Raw genomic sequence first — 22,006 nt, forward strand, 5'->3', positions numbered from 1 at the left:
CACTACTGTTGTAGTCACTCCTAAGAAATCTAGTAAATTAAATAAGTATTTTAATGTGCCCTCCACGGTGGAGGTTTTTCCTGTACCAGACCGGACTACAGAGATTATTGCACAGGAATGGGAGAAGCCTGGTATTCCTATTTCTCCTCCAATTTTCAAGAAGATGTTTCCAATAGCTGATTCTATCAAGGAGTCTTGGCAGACGGTTCCCAAGGTGGATGGACCAATTTCCACTTTGGCTAAGAGAACCACTATTCCCATAGAGGGATAGCTGTTCTTTTAAGGACCCTATGGATAAGAAGTTGGAGGTGTTACTTAAAATAATGTAAGTTCCCCAGGGTTTGCAATGGCAGCCTGCGGTGTGTATTGCGTCACCAGCGAGGAGGCATACTGGTTTGATGCGTTGTCTGATTCTATTCAGACAGATACTCCTCTTGAGGAAGAGATTCAGGATAGGATCAAGGCTCTTAAGTTGGCCAATTCCTTTATCACGGATGCTTCCTTACAGGTCATCAAGTTGGGAGCAAAGATTTTGGGCTTTGCCGTACTGGCCCGCAGAGCCGTATGGTTGAAGTCTTGGTCTGCAGATGTGTCATCTAAGTCTAAGCTTTTGTTGATTCCTTACAAGGGTAAGGCCTTGTTTGGGCCTGCTTTGGCTGAGATTATCTCAGATATTACGGGAGGAAAGGGACATTCTCTCCCTCAGGAAAGGAGAAATAGGCAGAAAGGGCGTCAGAGTAATTTTCGTTCCTTTTGAAACTTTTCAGGTAAGCCTTCCCCCTCCTCTTCCAAGCAGGAACAGTCCAAGTCTTCCTGGAAGTCCAATCAGTCTTGGACTAAGGGGAAGCAATCTAAGAAGCTGTTACTGACTCAAAGTCAGCATGAAGGGTCTGCCCCCGATCCGGGAGTGGATCTTGTAGGGGGCAGACTTTCCTTTTTCGCTCAAGCCTGGGTTCGGCATGTCCCGGATCCCTGGGCGGTGGACATCGTTTCCCAGGGATACAAATAAGAGTTCAAGACCTTTCCTCCCAGGGGGAGGTTCCTTTTCTCAAGATTATCTGTAGACCAGATAAAGAGAGAGGCTTTCTTACGTTGTGTCCAGGATCTTTTTGACCTGGGATTGATAGTTCCTGTTCCAATACAGGAGCAGGGTCTGGGATTCTATTCCAATCTGTTCGTAGTTCCCAAAAAGGAGGGAACTTTTAGACCAATTTTAGATCTCAAGAGCGTAAACAAGTTCCTCAGAGTTCCGTCTTTGGACACTATTCGTTCCATTCTTGCCTTGGTTCAAGAGGGTCAGTTCATGACCACAGTAGATTTAAAGGATGTGTATCTGCATATTCCCGTCCACAGGGACCATCACAAATTTCTGAGGTTTGCATTCCTAGACAGTCACTTTCAGTTTGTGGCTCTTCCATTCGGTCTTGCAACAGCTCCCAGAATTTTCTGAAAAGGTCCTGGGAGCATTGTTGGCGTGCTCCGGTTGCGTGGTGTTGTAGTGGCACCTTATCTGGACGACATTCTGGTTCGGGCGCCATCTTTTCAACAAGCAAACTCTCTGACGCTGACTGCTTGGAGATTGAATGCTTGATTTCTGTCTAAGCGTGGGTTTTCTGAGTCAAGCATTGAGACTATGATTCAGGCTCGTATGTCTGTGACAAGAAAAATGTACTATAAGATATGGCGTAAATATCTGTATTGGTGTGAATCTAGGGGTTACTCTTGGAGTAGAGTTAGAATTCCTAGGATTTTGTCTTTTCTCCAGGAGGGTCTGGAGAAGGGGTTATCTGCAAGTACCTTGAAGGGTCAAATTTATGCTTTGTCTATTTTGTTACACAAGATGTTCAGTCTTTTTGTCAGGCCCTGGTTAGGATCCGGCCTATGTTTAAGTTTGTTACTCCTCCGTGGATCTTAACCTTATTCTTAAGGTTCTTCAGCAGGCTCCGTTTGAGCCTATGCATTCTTTAGATATTAAGTTGTTATCCTTGAAGGTTTTGTTTTTGGTTGCAATTTCTTCGGCTCAAAGAGTTTTAGTTCTTAGCATTGCAGTGTGAATCTCCTTACCTTATTTTTCATTCTGATAAGGTGGTCCTGCGTACTGCCTTAGGTTTCCTTCCAAAAGTTGTTTCGGATAGGAATATTAATCAAGAGATCGTTGTTCCTTCTTTGTGTCCTAGCCCATCTTCTCATAAAGAGCGTTTGTTGCACAACCTGGATGTGGTACGTGTGTTGAAATATTTACAGGCGACAAAGGATTTTCACCAGTGTTCTTCTTTGTTTGTTGTTTTTTTCTGGGAAATGCAAGGGTCAGAAAGCTACGGCTACTTCACTTTCCTTTTGGCTGAGGAGTGTTATTCGCTTGGCATATGAGACTGCTGGACAGCAACCTCCTGAGAAAATCACGACTCATTCCACGAGAGCTGTTTCTTCTTCTTGGGCCTTCAAAAATGAAGCTTCTGTGGAACAGATTTGCAAGGCTGCTACTTGGTCATCTTTGCACACTTTTTCCAAATTCTATAAATTTGATACTTTTGCCTCGGCTGAGGCTTCTTCTGGAAGAAAGGTTCTTCAAGCAGTGGTGCCTTCTGTTTAGGTTCCCTGTCTTGTCCCTCCCTTATAATCTGTGTCCTCTAGCTTGGGTATTAATTCCCAATAGTAATCACTGATGACCCGTGGACTCACCGTGTCATTAGAAAGAAAACAAAGTTTATGCTTACCTGATAAATTTCTTTCTTTCTTGACACGGTGAGTCCACGGCCCGCTCAGTGTTTTTCAGACAGTTTTTCTTTTTATATAAACCTCAGGCACCTCTGCACCTTGTGTTGCTTCCTTTCTCTCCTTTCCCTTTGGTCGAATAACTGAGGTTTGTGGGTAGGGGAGTGATACTTAACAGCTTTTGCTGTGTTTCTCTTTGCCTCCTCCTGCTGGTCAGGAGTGATATTCCCAACAGTAATTATGATGATCCGTAGACTCACTGTGTCAAGAAAGAAATACTTTTATCAGGTAAGCATACATTTTTTTTGTATCATGTGACAGTTATCCGCCAATTACAAAATGCATATACATAATACTTTGCTCTTTTGCAGATGCTCAATATGAGCTGGTGTCTCAGAAAGTGTGCATATAAATAGATTGTGTACATTTTATTTTTAATAAAGTTTTTTATTGAGAAATGATAATAACATCAAATAAACGCAACAAATCTGCGAGTTCAACTTTTCACAACAATACAAGTGTCAACAATGCATCTAAGAACCTTGAATGAAACCTCACTTTTGGCAGTATGACTCCTTACTAAACAGTTGTTGCTGAGGTTAAAAAAAGAAATTTACAATAAACTTGGTTAGGGGAGGTGAGAGAGAACCTACAAGGAAAAGAATATTTCCTTAGAACTTAATATAATTTTCATCGAGATGTTGCTACCTTGTGAAGGTATTTCTCGTTTTTCATTTAATTTTACATAATAGACCGCAAACAATACAGTACATAATAGTAAGAAATGGTAACTCTCACAGCTTATTAGAGTGCAAACAGGGTGAAATAAAATGGTGTTTAATAAAACATAAGAGATAAATAAACCCTAAGCTATGAGTATATATTCATGGATCGCGGTCTTGCGCAATTTGTAATATATTAGGGCAAAGATGGTCCTCTCCGCGCTAGATAGATGGTAAATTAAGGTATCTGTTAAGTTAGTTATAGGGTCCGGGAGGAGTTAGTTTTACAATTGTAAAGGGGGAAGGGATGCAGCGGGCAAAAGCCGCTCGATATATAATGGGGGGGGGGCTGGAAGGTGGAGGGCGGAGCCAGCTAACAAGTCAGGAGTGTAGTTACTATTGAGGAAGGGTTAATGTTATCAGCTAGACAATAAGATAGATACTTGCTTGGATGAAAGATAAGCTGTTGAGTAGAGGGTCCGCATAACTCATCTCAGACCTCAGTAAAGATAAAATACAATAATATAGAAGAATGAAATGAGTAATAGGGCTCCTGAGGTCGTTCAGCTGTAGGATATATGTGATTAAACATAAAGCATTTAATATTGTAGTTTCCAGTTAGTAAAATGTATACCGTGAGGGAGAATGACAAATATGATAGGACCTCTTATAGCAGTAGGGTAGAAACTCAATAGATTCAAGAGATCACAATACGCTTAAGACAGTCATGTCCAATCTAGTCAGGCTAGAACATTACTGTCTGGGGCTAGGAACAGCTATGTGACAACATAACCTCAAATTAGGCTCTCTTGAGTATTACCAGAGTCATCTAAGTATAGTGTAAATAAATAGACAAAATTTGTGCAAGCCAAACATCATAGATAACCCTGAAATCATGGCGCCAACAAAAAATTTATCTAGTCCTGTCCTTTCAGCTCAGATTGTTAATTCTTTTCACTTGAGGGGGCGACCTTTTAGTATAGTAGTGAGATGTAATTGATATGAGCGAGGTTCAGTAACCCCCATTTATAAAGCTATGACATAACTATGTTATATGAGCTAGGAGCAGGCAGGGAGCACAGCAAGATAGCGTCCCAGCAGAGTTATAATAGACCTAACAATAAAAGGTCCTATAGTGCTATGTACCACCCAGTACATATCAGAGGTAATACAGATTGACGAAATACAAATAGAAGTTTGCTTGACTCAAGTCCAGTAAATACAAAGAGGCTTGTAAGATGTAGTTGACTTATAGATAGACAATAAATATAATTATTAAAATATTTAACATAATACTAAGTAAACTGATGTTTAATGGGCAGCGTAACATTAAACTGTAGATAGAAGGGGCTACCTCGGTTATTTTGGAATCAGCTCTGATTATCACATATTAGAATTAAGTGTCTAAAGCAGAAACTAGCTAGCCACCCAGATCCAGCTTTGCCATTATATAAGTGTTCTTGTGGTTGAGAGTTCTAAGAGAAGGCAATACCCCGATATGACCATCAAAAGTGCAGGTGGTAGTGGAGAGACTGTGATGTTATACACTAACCTGAGACTTAGCTAAAATAAAATAGAGGGCTATTCTGCGACACTCTGCTTGTATGGTAGATGGGACTGTAGAGTCTATTCTTCTGCTAATAATATGGGCCAGAAAAAGAGTAATAAACTGAACTATGCACCTATATGAGTGAAAACTGATTAAACAAAAACATGGTGTATTCAGATATATATATAACGTTAAAACCTTAATATAGACAGTGTGTTATGAACATATAGTAAATTTAACTTAAGCAAAGTCCCAGATGCTTTTATTATTACTAGGGTTAGGCCTGTCACTTAACTAATGGTTATACAGAGTCTAGTCCATATAAGGTGAACGAGGAGGCATAACTGAAAAGTGCTGTTTCCGGGGGAGACTCTATTTACAATCCAAGGGGGTTAGGCGATATACATGTGGAGGTAGTTGCACATACCAGCACAGCGTTCAACATCAGAAACCATAACTGCTACCCTACACCCGTTCTCAGGCAGGGGTGAGAAGGCGCGTTATGTCTAAAGCTGGTGTGTCTGTCCATCAAGAAGCAGAAGTGGCTAACTGCCGGGAGGATAACCAGCTCCAAAGACCGGAGCCTCACATTCACGCCTCCAAGTGACCCCATCTGTACACTCGCAGCAAACAGATGCACAGCCGATGTATATCTGGGCCCCGCAACTAGACCTTCCATACATGTCTGTGGGCTGGTATCTCCCAGAGGAGCAATTCGCGGGTGCGACTTCAGGGCTAACTCCACAGCCGGTGCTCGAGAGCCAGTTCCTGTTGCCGGGTAAGTCAACTGTGTGAGCAGATCAACCGTCTGCGTTGAGGTAAACGGATCCATCTGTTCGCTCATCTTGTAGAAACCCAGAGCTGAAGTGGAGGCCATGGGTGTGACAGCGGGAGACCATTGCGATATAAGTAGTGTAGAGATAACAGATTCCCCAGCTTGCGTAGGTTGGGCTAGTAGAGATTCTTCTTCCCTGTGCGGTATATCCATAAAAGGCACATTTGTTTGTAAAATCACAGGAGGGACGATAGTACCCGTGGCCATTGGGAGGGCTAAAGTAGACGCCATTACTTCTGCGTAGTTGACTTTCGTGGTATACTCAGCTCTGCAGGCTAGTTTCAGGTCATCCAAATTAAGCTGCAGCTTCTCTCCCAGGTTATCTAAGAGCACTTGGAGCTGTAAATAGAAGTCCTCCATTTTCACTAGTAGGATCTTATTATATCTGGTTGCGTCTGTGCGGTCCGTTATTACTGCCGTCGTGCTCAGTCCAAACTGTTTAAAGCAGGCTAAAATTCCGGTAGGTCACTCTAAATAGTAGTAGCTGCCTCCTCATATGTTAATAAAGCAGTAATTCTCGTAGATTGCCCACTTTTAAGCTATATATTATATTAAAACATCAGGAGCTCTGCTGAAATGCGTCTGTTCTCTCCATGGGCTAGCTCCGCCCCGCGATTGTGTACATTTTAAACAAGGAAGTTAACTATAAAGTTTCTTAAAACTTCATGCTCCATCTAAATCATGAAAGTTTGTTTGACTTTAGTGTCCCTTTAATGCAGCATATCTGTAAAAAGCTGACTACAAAATATGACATAAACATCTCTATGTACAAAAGGAAGATATTTTAACTTATAAATTCTTCAGCTGAACAGTAAGTGCTCTATGAACAGTTATCCTTCAGCTATTCTATTAAAGGGATATAAAACAGGTTGAGATCTGTGCATATCCTAAAAGGGCTAATTCATTAAAAATAGTTTGCATAAATAAATTATTTAAAAATTGCTGGCAAGTGTTTTAAAATAATTTTCAAAAATAAGCAAAATGAATTACATAGCTAAACTGCCTGGGGCAGCCAACTCCACCCCCCTTATCAGTGTTTTAGACACAGGCATTGTATTTCAATGTGTTCACAGCGTCTAGGCCCAGCAGATAATCCCTATTCACTTTTGCATTCTACCAAAAACATAGATACAGTCATAAAAGGAATTGTGTGGGGGGGAGTTAGAGCTGTACAATTCAGAAACTAAAAAGAAAGGGTTAATGGCGAGGCACTGCAGTATAAATGTGCAGGTAAAGTTTTATGTCCCTTTAACTTTAATCTGTATGATGAAAAAAACTGCCAAACAGTATCATCAGTGCTGAGTTCATACTTTGCTTTACTGTGATGTTGTGGGATTTCACCACAATCTTGGGAAATGTCATAGTAAACTTCCTTAAAGGTACATCAAACCCAAATCTTTTCTTTCATTATTTAGGTAGAACAAACAATTTTAAACAACTATACAGTTTACTTCTATTATCAAATGTGCTTCATTCTCTTGGTATCATTTGTTAAAGGAGCGGCAATCCACTACTGGTTTCTAACTGAACACATGGGTGATCCAATGACAATCGGTATATATATGCAGCCACCAATCAGCCGCTAGAACCTAGGTTCTTTGCTGCTCCTGAGCTCTCCTAGATAAACATTTCAGCAAAGGATAACAAAAGAAGGAAGCAAATTAAATAATAGAAGTAAATTGGAAAGTTGTTTAAAATGGTATGCTCTATCTGAATCATGAATGTCTAACTATGACTTTACTGTCCCTTTAAACTGAGATGGCAATAAAAGTGACTGTGCTGCACATGCCACATGCACACTCCCTTGCACGTCTTTTGCTTCAGGTCCAAAAAAATAAGCCGCCACTTAAAGGGACAGTCTAGTCAAAATGAAACTTTAATGATTCAGATAGAGCAGCAATTTTAAGCAACTTTCGAATTTACTCCTATTATAATTTTTTCTTCGTTCTCTTGCTGTCTACATTTGAAAAAGCAAGAATGTAAGCATAGGAGCCAGCCCATTTTTGGTTCAGCACCCGGGTAGCACTTTTTGATTGGTGTCTAAATGTAGCCACCAATCAGCAAGTGCTACCCAGGTGCTGAACCAAAAGTGGGCTGGCTACTAAGCATAAATTCAAATAACGATACCAAGAGAACAAAGAAAAATAGAAAATAGGAGTAAATTAGAAAGTTGCTCTATCTGAATCACGGAAGTTTAATGTTGACTAGACCGTCCCATTAATAAATCCTTTTATATTTATTTTATTTATTATTTTTTTGTTTCAAATATTAATTGATTCTAAAGTGTTTGAGCACAATTGTAATTGTTTCTATTTCTGGTTCCCTTTTTTTAGTTTCAAATATATTTTGGTCATTTCTGGTCCTTTTTGTAAGCCATGGAGGCAAACCATCTTTTAAAATGTATATTTAATTAAAGGGACATAAAAGGGACAGTAAAGTAATAATTAGACATGCATGATTCAGCTAGAGAATACAATTTAACTTCTATTTCCAATTTACTTCTATTATTTAACTTCCTTCTCTATTATCCTTTGCTGAAAGGTTTATCTAGGAGAGCTCAGGAGCAGCAAAGAACCTAGGTTCTAGCTGCTGATTGGTGGCTATATATATATATATATATATATATATATATATATACCGATTGTCATTGGCTCACCCATGTGCTCAGTTAGAAACCAGTAGTGCATTGCTGCTCCTTCAGCAAATGATACCAAGAGAATGAAGGACATAGAAGTAAACTGGATAGTTGTTTAAAATGATATGTTCTACCTAAATCATGAAAGAAAATGTTTGGGTTTCATTGTACTTTAACTTAGCCTTTTGTTAGAAGGAAGACTCTTGAAGATCCTTCAGTAATTTGGCCACACCTGTAATTCACACACTGATTTACACATATGAGGAAGGCCCCACTCTTCTATTCGGCCCCCAGGAAATCTTTTAGTCATTGAATGGAATGCGTGCAGAGGGTGCCACATAATGACGATATAAGACAGATTTATATGTTCTGCTTATTATAATAACCTTGCAGTTGAGCTTCTGTCTAGTAATGATGTATAACATTTAGTAATTAAACTATGTCTTTTTAATTTATAGACGTAGCCACTAGGAAAACAAAGTTGGGTTCACATAATTATATAACCTCATTTTCAGAACAGTCTTGCAAAACAGGGCAGTAAAAAGCAGCCTTACTTCTAGAGAACAGAAATCTATTGTTTTTATAGGCTTGCTCATAGGTCAGCATCAAAATATAGAAGTATGTCGCTCATTGTAAAACTGATTAAATGACTGGATATCAGAATTTTTATTGGTTGTCACTAGGGCTGTGCGATTTTGAAGAAAAAAAAAAAATGCGGTTTAAGACACCCCCCCCCCCAAAAAAAAACCCCCCCAAAAAACCCCCAAAAAAACGTGGTTTGCGATTTTATTAAAAATGACTAAAACACCTTACATTTTCATTTAAAATTTTATTTCACACTACATAAACTTAATGTGTACAGTACACAGTCACATAAACTTAATGTGTACAGTACACAGTCACAGCTATTCTGTAGTACATAACAGAACACTAAGAAGTGGTTTATCTACACAACTCAGTTATCAGGGAATGCCATCTATGTTATGCGTAAAGTTAATAAAAAAAGAGAAAGGCAGTGGCACTTTAAAGTTTTTGTACAATACTACTCACTTTAGAGTCACAACTTTGAGCACATGTCCCACCGCCACACCACTGCTTGACCACCGCCACACCACCGCTTGACCACTACCACACCACCACTTGACCACCCCCACACTCCCAGATGAAGGGCTGTTGCCGTTGTTCCCGCATACTCTGCAAAAAAAATGGCAGTTTCTCTGGCTTCTTAGGGCCGCCCACGGGTCCGCCTCTCATCCTCCCTCATACAATGGAACCCTGGAGGACTCTGCCTCAATTTTAATGATGATCAGACTAACTTTTTTTTTTTTAAACCGCGGACCCTTGCGGTTTTTAAATCACGGTGGTTGATTGCGGTTTAAAACCACATCCGTGGTAAATCGCACAGCCCTAGTTGTCACTTGTTCACAGGGGGGTGGAGTCCATTAGAACTAATGTGATTGAGTAGTTATCTTTGGCTGGTTCTCTTACTGGATGACGTTAGCACCGCACTTGGTATCATTAGTACTTATACACCTCAGTTTTGCCATGCACCCTAAACAATGGGCATGTTGTCTAAATTTTGGGTCCTGGAGCCCCTCACATTATCCACTGAGGCTGCTGAACGTGACCGTCCCTCACCAGTCACCGGGTTAAATGTATTAGCTGCAGCCGATGGCCTAGTAAGCACGCTGATGAAATACAGGGAACGTACAGTTCTCAAAAGTAACTGCCATAGACATCGCAGTTGTGTGGAGCCCCAGAGTGGAACCACACAATATATATTTTTTATTTCTTTATAAATCAGGATTTATAGACATAAAGGGCTCCATAATTTATGGCATCATGCTATATCATATGATCCTCCCAGTAAATAGGGGCTACATTATGCCTGTTTTTAATAGATTTCCAGTGCTGTCTGTTGCAGTTACAATTATATATACCCAGCGATGTGCTAGATTATAAGTAGGGTCTATAATGGACATTATATCTGTGAGTGCGCACAATAGTAGATAGGGTTATACATTGCCCTCCAAAAGTTCTACCTCAGCCACCACTTTTGAACCCAAAATGTATATTTTTCACAACTAAGCAGTGATTTTATTCCTTGGTTGTCAGTAACATACAAAACAATCATTTTACCTATTGGCTGCCAGTAACAAACAAACAAATTTGACCCTCTTGACTGCCCCTCACTTCTTCCTGCTCCAAATTTGTAATGCATTTAGGCATATGAGGCCTTTTACATTTAGCAAATACTCATGGACTCTAAATAAAGGATGTTAAAGTGTCCTGTATTGCTGTGAAGGTTTTACTGAACAGCCTACTAAAATACTGGACTGTCCGGTTGAATACTGGACACCTGGCAACCCTAATTACAATAGGCGCTAACGTTGCAATATCGCACCCGCCTTAACTTGTGCTCCTATTACAAGTTGAAAGTAAATGTGACCGCACTGAAGTTCTCGCGTAAAGGGTTAGGGCTACATAAAAGGTGCATCAAACACAACATAAATACATTAAAATAAAGTGCTACAATCATATATACACTATCTGATAAAAATGATTCATAGAAATATTAATAAATAGTTGTAAGGGTTAACAGGCATATGGTATTTGAATGGAATGGGCTATAATGTATATGTACACTAAGGAGCCGATTTATCAAGCCCTGTATGGTGCTTGATGCCGCTCGCCGGAAACAGAAGTTATGAAGCTGTGGTCTAAAGACCGCTGCTCCATAACTTGTCCGCCTGCTCTGAGGCGGCAGACAGAAATTAACCCGATCAGATACGATCGGGTTGATTGACACCCCCTGCTAGTGGCCAATTGGCTGCGAATCTGCAGGGGGCGGCATTGCACAAGCAGTTCTGATGAACTGCTGGTGCAATGATAAATGCCGACAGCGTATGCTGTCGTCATTTATCAATGTGCAGCGGACATGATACGCTACATTGTATCATGTCCGCTCGCACTATAATAAATATACCCCTAAGGGTGGCTCGGCTCACTAAAAAGGGTTCTTTTTATATTGAACTCTGAATGCAATTTCATGTACAAGAATGTAAAGCTCTTCCTTGAAGGATACTTCTCACACATTTGGACATCAGCTTGTCTCATTGAGGGATTGTCTTGTTCGTTAGATGTCACTCTCATAGCAGAACTCTTTTATCTGGGTAAAGACAAGTCCTTTGTTTCTGCATCTATAGTTCCGTTACATTATTATGCACGTGGAGAATTGTCTCAACTCCTTGCTGTTCCTATCTGTTTGTACTCCTACAGTATTCCCTGTGCACCACTTTGTAGGAAGTCCTCTACTGTCTGCACAGAGTAGGAGTGAGGTAAATCATCTTCCATGAACGAGGTTTGGTGGTCCTCATACCCCTGATGGGCACAGTGGGCAGCTGTGAAAAGAACAAGGGTAAGCTGACTTGAGTGAGTGAAGGCAGAAGACATATGCAAGGGAGACCTATTATAACTATTTAAAAGAAATACACAACTTGTTTGTTGTGCTCAGAGGATGTGGGATGACAGAATAAAGAGGTCTATAAAGAAATACTACTTCACAGAAACAATTAAGTACTGCGCCTTAGAAACAGCTGCGGAGTCATTAAAGGAATATGAAACCCAAATTCTTTCTTTCTTCCATGATTCAGATAGAGCATGTGATTTTAAACAGCTTTCCAATTTATGACAAATTTTCTTTGTTCTCTTGGTATCTTTTGTTGAAAAGCAGGGATGTAAACTTAAGAGCCAGCTTGTTTATTGAGCACTATATGGCAACAGTTTTGCAAGAATGTTATCCGTTTGCAAGATGACTAGAGGGCAGCACTATTTCTTGTCATGTAGTGCTCCAGATGCCTACCTAAGTATCTCTTCAACACAGAATATTATGGGAATGAAGCAAATTTGATAACAGAAGTAAATTGGAAGCTTTTTTTTTTTTTTTTTTTTTTTTAATTGTATGTTCTGTCTGAATCACAAAAGAAAATGTTGGGGTTTCATATCCCTTTAAATGGACATTAAACATTTTGAGATTGTGATATAAAATGTTTATCCGTGCACAGAAAAAAATACTTTGTTAATTTGCCCCATATCCTGTAATTTTAACTCTGAAAATTGTTTCTTCCCCCCTCCTCAAATTCACTGACTTTCTATGAAGTATTGGGCGCCACCATGTTGAAAACTAGTTTTTCCTTTTAGCTGTCTCTTCTGCTGAGGACAATTAGAGTCAGATATACAAAAGGAATTAAAAGAGAGTGTGCAAACAACGGCTGAATACAATGAATGTAGCATTTATTCCCAGTTTCGAATACTTTTAAAAATTGTTGTGTTTATGAAAAAGCAACTGTTAAAATGTTAAAAAATATTATTGTACAAAAAAAAAGTGTAAGTAAAAGCTATTTAAAAGGACATGACACACAAAATATTTGTTGCATGACTCAGAGCATGCAATTTTTAATTAATTTATTTTCTTTTTGTATCTTTTGTTGAAAAGCATATCTAGGTAGGCTCTGGAGCAAGAATTCACTACTGTGAGCTAGCTGCTGATTGGTGACTGCACATAGATGCCATCAACAAAGGATATCAGGAGAATTAAAGGGACAGTTTACTCAAAAATCTTCTCCCCTTTAATTTGTTCCCAATGATCCACTTTACCTGCTGGAGTGTATTAAATTGTTTACAAGTAGCTCCTTTACCCTTATATTGGCATTTGAAATAGTTGATTTAGCATGTGGTATCCCCACCTATTCTGAAAGTTTGTGGCCGCAGGTCCCAGCTATAGATAAGCTTTGTAAACACAGCCAGCAGAAGACATTACACTCCCAGTAGGATATAGCAGAGATAAGGTAATAAAATGTTGATTTTCCATTGTTCTCTCCAAGTATTGGTGATTGGTTTATGGACAGATATAAGATTAAGAAACATGTTTATGTACACAATGTGATACAGTAATGAGATCTGATTATACCTACAAGCTCAACCCATTTTATTAGGTTGTGGCTTCAAAACACAAAATCATAATTTTTTTACTCCGCAGTTGGTAAAAAAAAAGCAATCGTAGCCAAAACAGATCTCTTTAGAACACGACCCTAACTCTATTATCGCAGAGACATTCCGGGTCTGGAACAATATACTAATATCATGCCCGAATATATCTTCAAGACCCTCCCCGTTAACACCCCTTACAAATAATACAGACTTTATACCGGGGCTGAATTTCCCCAGCAAAACCCTATCCAACAAGCGAAGAACCTTAGCGGCATATCAGTTAGGTAATGAGCACAAATTTTATAACCTAGAAGAGTTGTTGGTTACTACTACGCCAATGCCAATCATATATCACAAAACACCCTGATCGAAGGAATTTAGTGAGGCCCATGACTGCATTTGAATCACTTTGTAGATCAGACACCCCACATAAAAAGACATTAGCTATTTCTCATGCACTACTACAAATCCCACCTCATGGCTACACTCCGTATTACATAGACAGGTGGAATGCAGAACTGGACCTAGACATGACACCAAGAGAGGTCTCAGAGATTTTCACGAATGTAACCAAGGTCTCCTCCTCCAGCCGGCTAATTGAACTAAATTTAAAAATAATCCAAAGATGGTATTACACACCAGCTAGGATACATAAACTCTATAGGACGGCAAGTGATATATGCTGGAGGTGTAACAATGGCAGGGTAAAACATGGCTCACATCTGGTGGGAATGTACTATGATAAAGGAAATGTGGGAAAAAGTGGCAAGGGAGACTTCAGAAATGGTTGGGGTCACGATTCCACCGGATCCTCGCATCTGGCTATTTAATATTATTCCAAGAAAAACACAAACACAAGTGAAAAAACTAATCTTTATTGCAAGTAATGGCATGAAGACATTACTTGCAAGGCATTGGAAACAAAAACACATCCCCACAGTTGCTGAATGGCTCCATACTTTCCAACACATCTTCCAATTAGAGGAATATGCATACATTAAGTTGAGGACTGAGGTGTCATACGGTTTAATGAGAATCATGTGGGACACGTATATAGCAAATAAATTTCATAATTAGCAAATGCGACCTAAGATGTGTTTATGCTTTATTATGAGATTGACTAATGACCTGGGGCTCCTGACAACTGTGGCAACAGAATGTTCCTAGATACCTATTGTTAGACGCATTCCACTGTACAACTGAAAAATGTAAAGGAAAATGTTAAACGGTTTGTTGTAATTTTATGACTTTTGTATTGTACGAATTTTTTATGACAATAAAACGGTTTATTCAAAAAAAAAAAAAAAAAAAAAAAAAAAAAGCAATCGTAAACACATTAAGGGAAAACTAGTTTACAGTATACTGTCCCTTTAAGCAAATTTGGTAGTAGAAGCAAATTGGAAAGGTGTTTAAAATTGTATGACAATCTGAATCATGAAATAAGTCTTGGTGGGGGAGGGGGTTTGTTTCACAGTGATAATCACAGATACTTATGAAGGCAATTCATATGTGGTTAATATTACAGCGATGGTAAAGTTTCCAATTCGTATAATCAGATCCGGAATGGAAACAATATTTTAGATGGGACTTTAATTTGTCCATTGTAATGAAGATAGGTCACAACTTACCAATATAGCAATGAAATTCTTATACTTCACGCTCTGGCCGCCCACTTCAAGTTTGAACTGTTCTCCAATTGGATCTCTAACTTCAAAAAAATTGAGTGCCGTATGGCTAGAGCGCTGATTGGAGAACAGTTTAAACCGTTAGAGCACAATAAAATTACTTTTGAAGTGAGCGGCTGATGCACATGGTATTAGAATTTCATCGCTATATTAAAAAATAAGTTATAGCCTATCTCTATTAGAATTAATAAATTAAAGTCCCATCTAAAAAGCCTGCCCTGGAGGGATGCCTATCTCGAAGGGGCATTTGACCCCAGAGCAGGGCAAGGTGAGGAACCAATGGTGAGGAGGTGGGTGGGATCCCAGGGGAGTCTTTAAAGGACGGTGAGCAGGAAGTACCTTCATCTTCTGTCCGGACCTGACGGTGAAAGAAGCTTTGCCTCTTTCACTTCATCAAGTCGGGAGAGAACGTGAGGGTGCTTTCTGCTCACATGTCAGCATTGCAGGACCTGCTCACGGCTGCTGCAGCTGCCTCCAGGGAGAGAGGCCCTCAGTGGCTCCTGGAGCAGTTGCAGGCAGCCGGTGTCTTACCTGGCAGCGGAGGAGTTCCAGAGTCGTCGGCGGGGGTGGAGCCGGTCGGAAGGGCTAGGCCTGTGCGGCGGTCGCAACCGCCAGAGCGCCTTAGCCCCACGGTGGCCCCGAGGAGAGGCAGATCGGCTGGCAGAACGGGAAGCAGCGGCGGGCGGGCCAGAGGACGGCCGACCGGGAGGAGGTGCGGCCCGCGGAGGAGTCAGCAGCGAGTTGTGGTGACGGCGGAGGTCCACGCGGGAGGCGCACATCGCGATCAGGGAGCCAGTCGAGCAGAGGAGTCCAATGCAGCAGCACAGGCCGTGCTGGCAGGTAAGCCGCTGGGCTATCGAAGATTGGAGGAGGCACAGTGGTGGTTGAGAGGATATGAGGCGGGGGCCCTGCGCAATAGCGAGATTATGGCGGGAACAGGGAGGCCGGAGCACGGCTGGGAATGGGGGGAAGGGATTATTTAGGTGAGGGGTTGGGAGCGGACCGGGGGGCCGGGAGGGTTTATGCCAGTAATTGGGAAGCCAGGGGGGGGGGGGGGGGGATGTTATCCCAAATAAGACCGAAAAAAGGTTGGGGGGCCCAAATGAGGCCGTGTGGGGGGGGGGGGTGCCCAAATGAGGCCATGGTGGGGGGGGGGGGGGCCCAAAATGAGGCCTGAAAAAATAAGGAGTGGGCTTATAGTAATCAGGGAGATGGAGGGAAGGGTAATATGGAGCACGAATGAGGTAGCTAGGGATTAGAAGCATGGTTAGCTGATGCGGCCTAGGGGCGCCACAAGGCGCAGGAGGAGTAGCTGAAAATCGGTAGGGGCGGGGAGGGCATGACCAGTAGATGCGGTAGCGGGGTGGCCGGGCAGCGGGGGGCCATGCTCGGATAGGGGTTGTTCAGTAAGCGCAGGTGGGGTCTGGGTATGTCGCGCTGGCGCATGGGGGCATGCTGGAATAGGCAAGCGTAGTGGTGGGGGAACGGGGGGGCCGGGTCGGGGGGGTGGGGGGGCATGGGGACTCATCACAGGGGGGGGGGGGTAATGTCCAGGGTATTAGGGGTAATAGTCAAAGGGGTAATAGTCAAGGGTGTTTGCTGGGTAGGCCCCTTCCCCTACCCCCCCCCCCTTTTTCCTGCCCCCTCCCCCCCCCCCCTCCCCCTTTCCTTATTCTGAACGGTTAGGGGGCTAGGAGTATGTTTGCCTCATGTTTTCGCCTCCCCCCTCCCTCTCTCTTTTGTTGGTGATAGTTCCAGCGGCATCCACCCCAGCGGTAGGGCAGAGGCAGGATCTCGACAGGACCCGGGACAGGGACGGGGATGCCCTCATTATTGAGGATATCCCTAGTGATTTCGATGGGGACGGAAGGTTGGAGTTGGACACGCAGGAGCTGCACACAGCTGGCCAGGTGGGGGACCTTGATGCCTTGGCGCAGCTTTTGGCTTCAGTCTCGCCTTTGAGGAATGTTGGGGGAGGGGAAAGACAAAGGGTGGATGAAAGGGGGGCGGAGGTTGGGGGGCGGGGGAGGATGGTTGATGATGTTGTTGGCGTTCAATTGCAGGTGGAAGCTTCAAGGCGGAGAGAGAGGTCTCGCAGTCCACGGCGGGAGCCTATTCGGCGGCGGGGCTGGTCCCGCTCGCCCCTACGGAGCAGACCTGATGAAGATAGGAGGCTGTCACCCACTTGGGCTCGGATGGAACGGACGCAGGAAGGCAGGAGCGGGGACAGGCGGGGGGAGTCTAGGCCTAGACGGCGAACCCCGGAGAGGAGCCGTGAGTCGCCGAGGAGGGAAGGAAGGAGGTCAAGCAGAGCTGGGACTTCAAGGGACCCGGGAGCAGAGACGGCGCGCAGGACTGACTCAAGGGCGCCAAGAGGTACTTTTTCGCTTACTACACCACAGGGGGCTGGATGTGAGTCGCAGAATGAGTTGTTGAAAGGTTTGAAAGAGTTGATTGCGAGGATAGAAGGTGGGGGGGGTCCAGCTGGGGCATGGAGTTCGGGTGGCGAAAGCGCCGGCGGGGTGGTAGCGTCAGTGGCAGGGGCCCCGGTGGTGGGCCAGACCGAGATGCCGGGGGCAGGGGCCGCAGTGGGGCCTGGGGTAGTAGGCGAGGGGTCAGGGGGGAAGACGACGGCCGGGGGTTCAGAGGTGGTTTCCTTCCGGGTGTCAGATGAGGCGTTACGTAGGCCATGTTTATGTTCGATAGGGCCCCTCGGGTTACACTTGTCCCAGGAGGTGAAGGAAAAAATATGGAAAAGGGAATTCCTGGAGTTATTCTCCCTCCTTCCCATAGATCAGTTCGTTGAGCTGAAGGAGGATCCAAAAGGGGAACAGGGTAAGAAAGAGGAGGAGGAGCGGAAGAAGAGGTATCGGAAGATACCGAAGACCTTCTCCAATTGGTCCAGGGCATTCTGTATCCTGGCAAGCGTGACAGCGCAAAAGTTCCCTGAGCAGGGTTCCCCCCTGTTCTGCTATTATGATGAGGTATCGGCGGCGCACCGTACTTACGGAGGGATGGGGTGGTGGCGGTACGACGAGCAATTCCGTCAACGGATCGCCGTCCGCCCAGATATGCGGTGGGATGACAGGGATATGGGGATATGGCTGGAGATCATGACCCCGTTGAGAGGATCTCAGTCCTTTCGGTCTGGTGGAGGGGGGCACTCCGCGTCAGTTGGGAGTGGGGCAGCAGTGGCCCTCAGGAAGGGCCTCTGTTTCCAATTTAACGAGGGGCAGTGCAGGTTTGGGGCGTCGTGCAAGTACAAGCACGAATGTTCGGGGTGCGGCGGCGTCCATTCTTATGCAAAATGCTTCAAAAAAGGAAAGGCCGGGGCCAGGACAGGCGAAGTGGGTTTACCGAGCCAAGACGCCGGTGGACATCAGAAAGATGGTCCCGTGGCTAGAACAGTACGCTAATGTTCGGGGGAAGCGGGGGGACGCCGAGCTGCTATTGACGGGTTTTAGCTCAGGTTTCCCTATACCCTTTCAGGAGACAGAGGGGACCGGGTGGGCAGGGAATTTGAAATCGGCCAGGGAATTTCCGGAGGTTATTCGGGGCAAGTTGTCGAAGGAGGTGAGTTTGGGGCGTATGGCAGGCCCTTTCCCTTCCCCCCCGTTGCATAATCTGCGGCTGTCCCCACTAGGGGTAGTTCCAAAGAAGTCCCCGGGACAGTTCCGCATGATACACCATCTGTCGCATCCGAAGGGCTCTTCGGTGAATGATGGGATCGACCCGGACGTGGCGGCAGTCCGGTATGCGTCGTTCGACGACGCGGTCACTTTGGTCAAAAGAGCGGGGAGGGGAGCGCTTTTGGCAAAGGTGAATGTCGAAGCTGCCTTCCGGCTGTTACCGGTTCACCCGGCGTGTCACCACTTGTTGGGGTGCGTTTTTGATGGGCAATTTTTCGTGGATTTATGCCTGCCTATGGGCTGTTCTATTTCATGCTCCTATTTCGAGAAGTTCAGCTCCTTTGTGGAGTGGGTCGTCCGGCAAGTGGCGGGCGTTCAATCCATGGTCCATTATTTGGACGACTTTCTGTTCGTTGGACCAGCTGGCAGCCTGGATTGCCAGAGATTGATGGATTCTTTTGAGGCGGTGGCCAAGGAATTCGGCATTCCAGTGGCAGCTGACAAGACGGAGGGTCCATGTTCGGCCTTGAGCTTTTTGGGGATCCATATTGATTCGGACACCATGGTGTGCAGCCTGCCGGAGGACAAGGTTTCTGACCTATGCCAGGTGTTGCGCCAGGCGTTGGGGCGTCGAAAATTGACGCTCAGGGAAATGCAATCCCTATTGGGCAAGCTAAATTTCGCTTGCAGGATCATCCCGGTTGGGAGGGTCTTTTGCCGTAGGCTATCGCTAGCGACTGCGGGGGTTAAGGAGCATTTCCACCATATCCGTTTGACAAAGAATTTGAAGGAGGATATGGAGTTATGGTTGACTTTCCTGGGGGAGTTTAACGGGCGGTCCCTGATTCAGAGGGATGGATGGGATGACCCTGACGTGCACCTGTTTACGGATGCATCTGGGGCGATCGGATTCGGTGCTTACCTGGGTGGCAAATGGTGCGCCAGCCCGTGGCCGAGTGGCTGGGCGACAGCAGGCTTGACTAGGAACTTAGTGTTCCTGGAATTGTTTCCATTGTGGGTTGCCATGATTATATGGCCGGAGCTACTGAGAGACAGGAAGGTGGTTTTTCATTCAGACAATATGGGGGTGGTGGCTGCGGTAAATTCACTAACAGCATCTTCCCCTCCTGTGGTGGTCCTCCTCCGGTTGTTTGTTCTGGAGTGCCTGAGATGTAATGTTTTGTTCAGGGCGGTGCATGTGCCTGGTAGGACCAATGAGATAGCTGATTCTCTTTCACGTTTTCAGTGGGACAGGTTTCGGGAGCTGGCCCCATTGGCAGAGGATGTAGGGTGTCAGTGCCCGGGGGAAGTGTGGAAGGTGGACTTCGGGGTCTGATGAGGTTGGTTCGAGGAGCCCTAGCTGAATCCACATGGAAGGCTTACTCACAGGTATGGAGAGAATGGTGTGTGGTATTAAGAGGCTTGGGGGGGGCCATGACGGCCCGGAGCTGGTTGGAGATCCTATTAGCATGGATAGGGCAATGGGCAAGACAAGGAGTGTCAAGGGCTATGGTAAGGAGGAGACTGGCAGCGATTGCCTTTCTGTGCCAATGCCTGGGTTGGGAGGATGTTACCAAGTCGTTCGTGGTTCGGATGGCGGCTAAGGCCCTTTGTAAAGGTAACAGGGCACCGGATGCACGGAGGCCGGTGGTCTTTGCGTTATTGATGAGAGTGGTAGGAGCCTTGTCGGCGGTTTGTCTGAACGAATACGAGGTGGCGCTTTTTCGAGCGGCCTATGTGTTAGCGTTTTTTGCAGCGTTTCGGGTGTCGGAATTAGTCGGGGCATCTAAAAGGGATAGGGGAGGTATTCAGCGGGGGGGACGTGTGGGTCCAGGGACGGGACTTGGTCATATGGTTGCGACGTTCAAAGACGGATCAGAGCGGTCGGGGTAGAGCTATTACGCTTCGTGGAATTGGGGGGGCATGTTGCCCAGTGGAGGCCGTGTCGGCCTTCTTGGAGGTGCGGGCGGTGGGTGGCGGCCCCTTGCTCATTCATAGGAACGGGGAGTCATTGTCGCGTTTTCAGTTTATTTCGGTTTTCAGAAAGACCTTGAATACCCTGGGGCTCCCGCAGCTTGACTTCGGGTCCCATTCGTTTAGGATCGGGGCCGCCACCGAGGCAAGAATGTTGGGTATGTCAGATGCAAGGATCAGAACGATTGGGAGGTGGGCATCTAACAGTTTTAGGTCATATGTGCGTAGTGAGCTAGTAATTTAGTGTGTCCTCTTTCCTTAGGGTTGCAAGGCAGGGAATGTTGGATTATTGGCCATTCCTACATATACTGGGCCAGAAAAGCGGCTATGACAAAAGAAGGTGGGAGCCAACTGGGTTTTGATGAAGAGACTGTTCGGATACGATGGTTTGGTTTTCGGGGTATGAGATGGGATCAGGTGATAGTTAAAGTTGTCGAGTTTGCTAGGATGTTTAACCCCCCAGGGATGCTGGTTTTACATGCCGGAGGGAACGATTTGGGCTTCATCTCTCAAAAGGAATTGATAGATAGGGTGACAAGGGACTTACTCCGTTTGTGGGAGCTGTTCCCGGGTTTGAAGCTAGTATGGTCGGAGATTACACCTCGGTTGCAGTGGCGAGCAGCATGGGACGTGCGAAGGTTAGAGTTGTCAAGGAGGAAGGTCAACAGGATTCTGAGCAAATTTGTGGAGCGGAATGGTGGGGTGTCTATACGGCACGTTGAATTCGAGGGTAGTTCGGGGGAATGTTTCTTTTTGAGAGATGGAGTCCACCTCAATGAGGTTGGGTTACATTTGTTCAATTTCAATTTGAGAGAAGGGGTGGAAAAGGCCTTGGTGGGTGGCGGGGTCCGGCTATGAGCCGGCCTGGTGGCGGTGGGGCTTGCCTTTGGGGTGGTGAAGGTTGCTGGGGTACCTCCTGCCAGGCAGGAGAGGTTTATGCCGGTTCCGGAGGGGACCGGTGGAGTGGAAAGACATTGGGTTACATGGCAAGCCCCGTGAGGGTTGTTTACAGTTAATTTAAGATTGGGTTATTTATGGGTTTTACTTATATGTTTAAATGATGTTAATAAACAAGCTGCGGCCTTTTTACCCCAACAATCGGAGTGTGTGTGGTTTGTTTAGAGTAACGTAGTCCCTAAATAGGGGGTCAAGCCTGCCCTGGAGGGATGCCTATCTCGAAGGGGCATTTGACCCCAGAGCAGGGCAAGGTGAGGAACCAATGGTGAGGAGGTGGGTGGGATCCCAGGGGAGTCTTTAAAGGACGGTGAGCAGG

The sequence above is a fragment of the Bombina bombina genome, chromosome 7 (assembly GCF_027579735.1).
Source record: "Bombina bombina isolate aBomBom1 chromosome 7, aBomBom1.pri, whole genome shotgun sequence".
Taxonomy (NCBI): domain Eukaryota; kingdom Metazoa; phylum Chordata; class Amphibia; order Anura; family Bombinatoridae; genus Bombina; species Bombina bombina.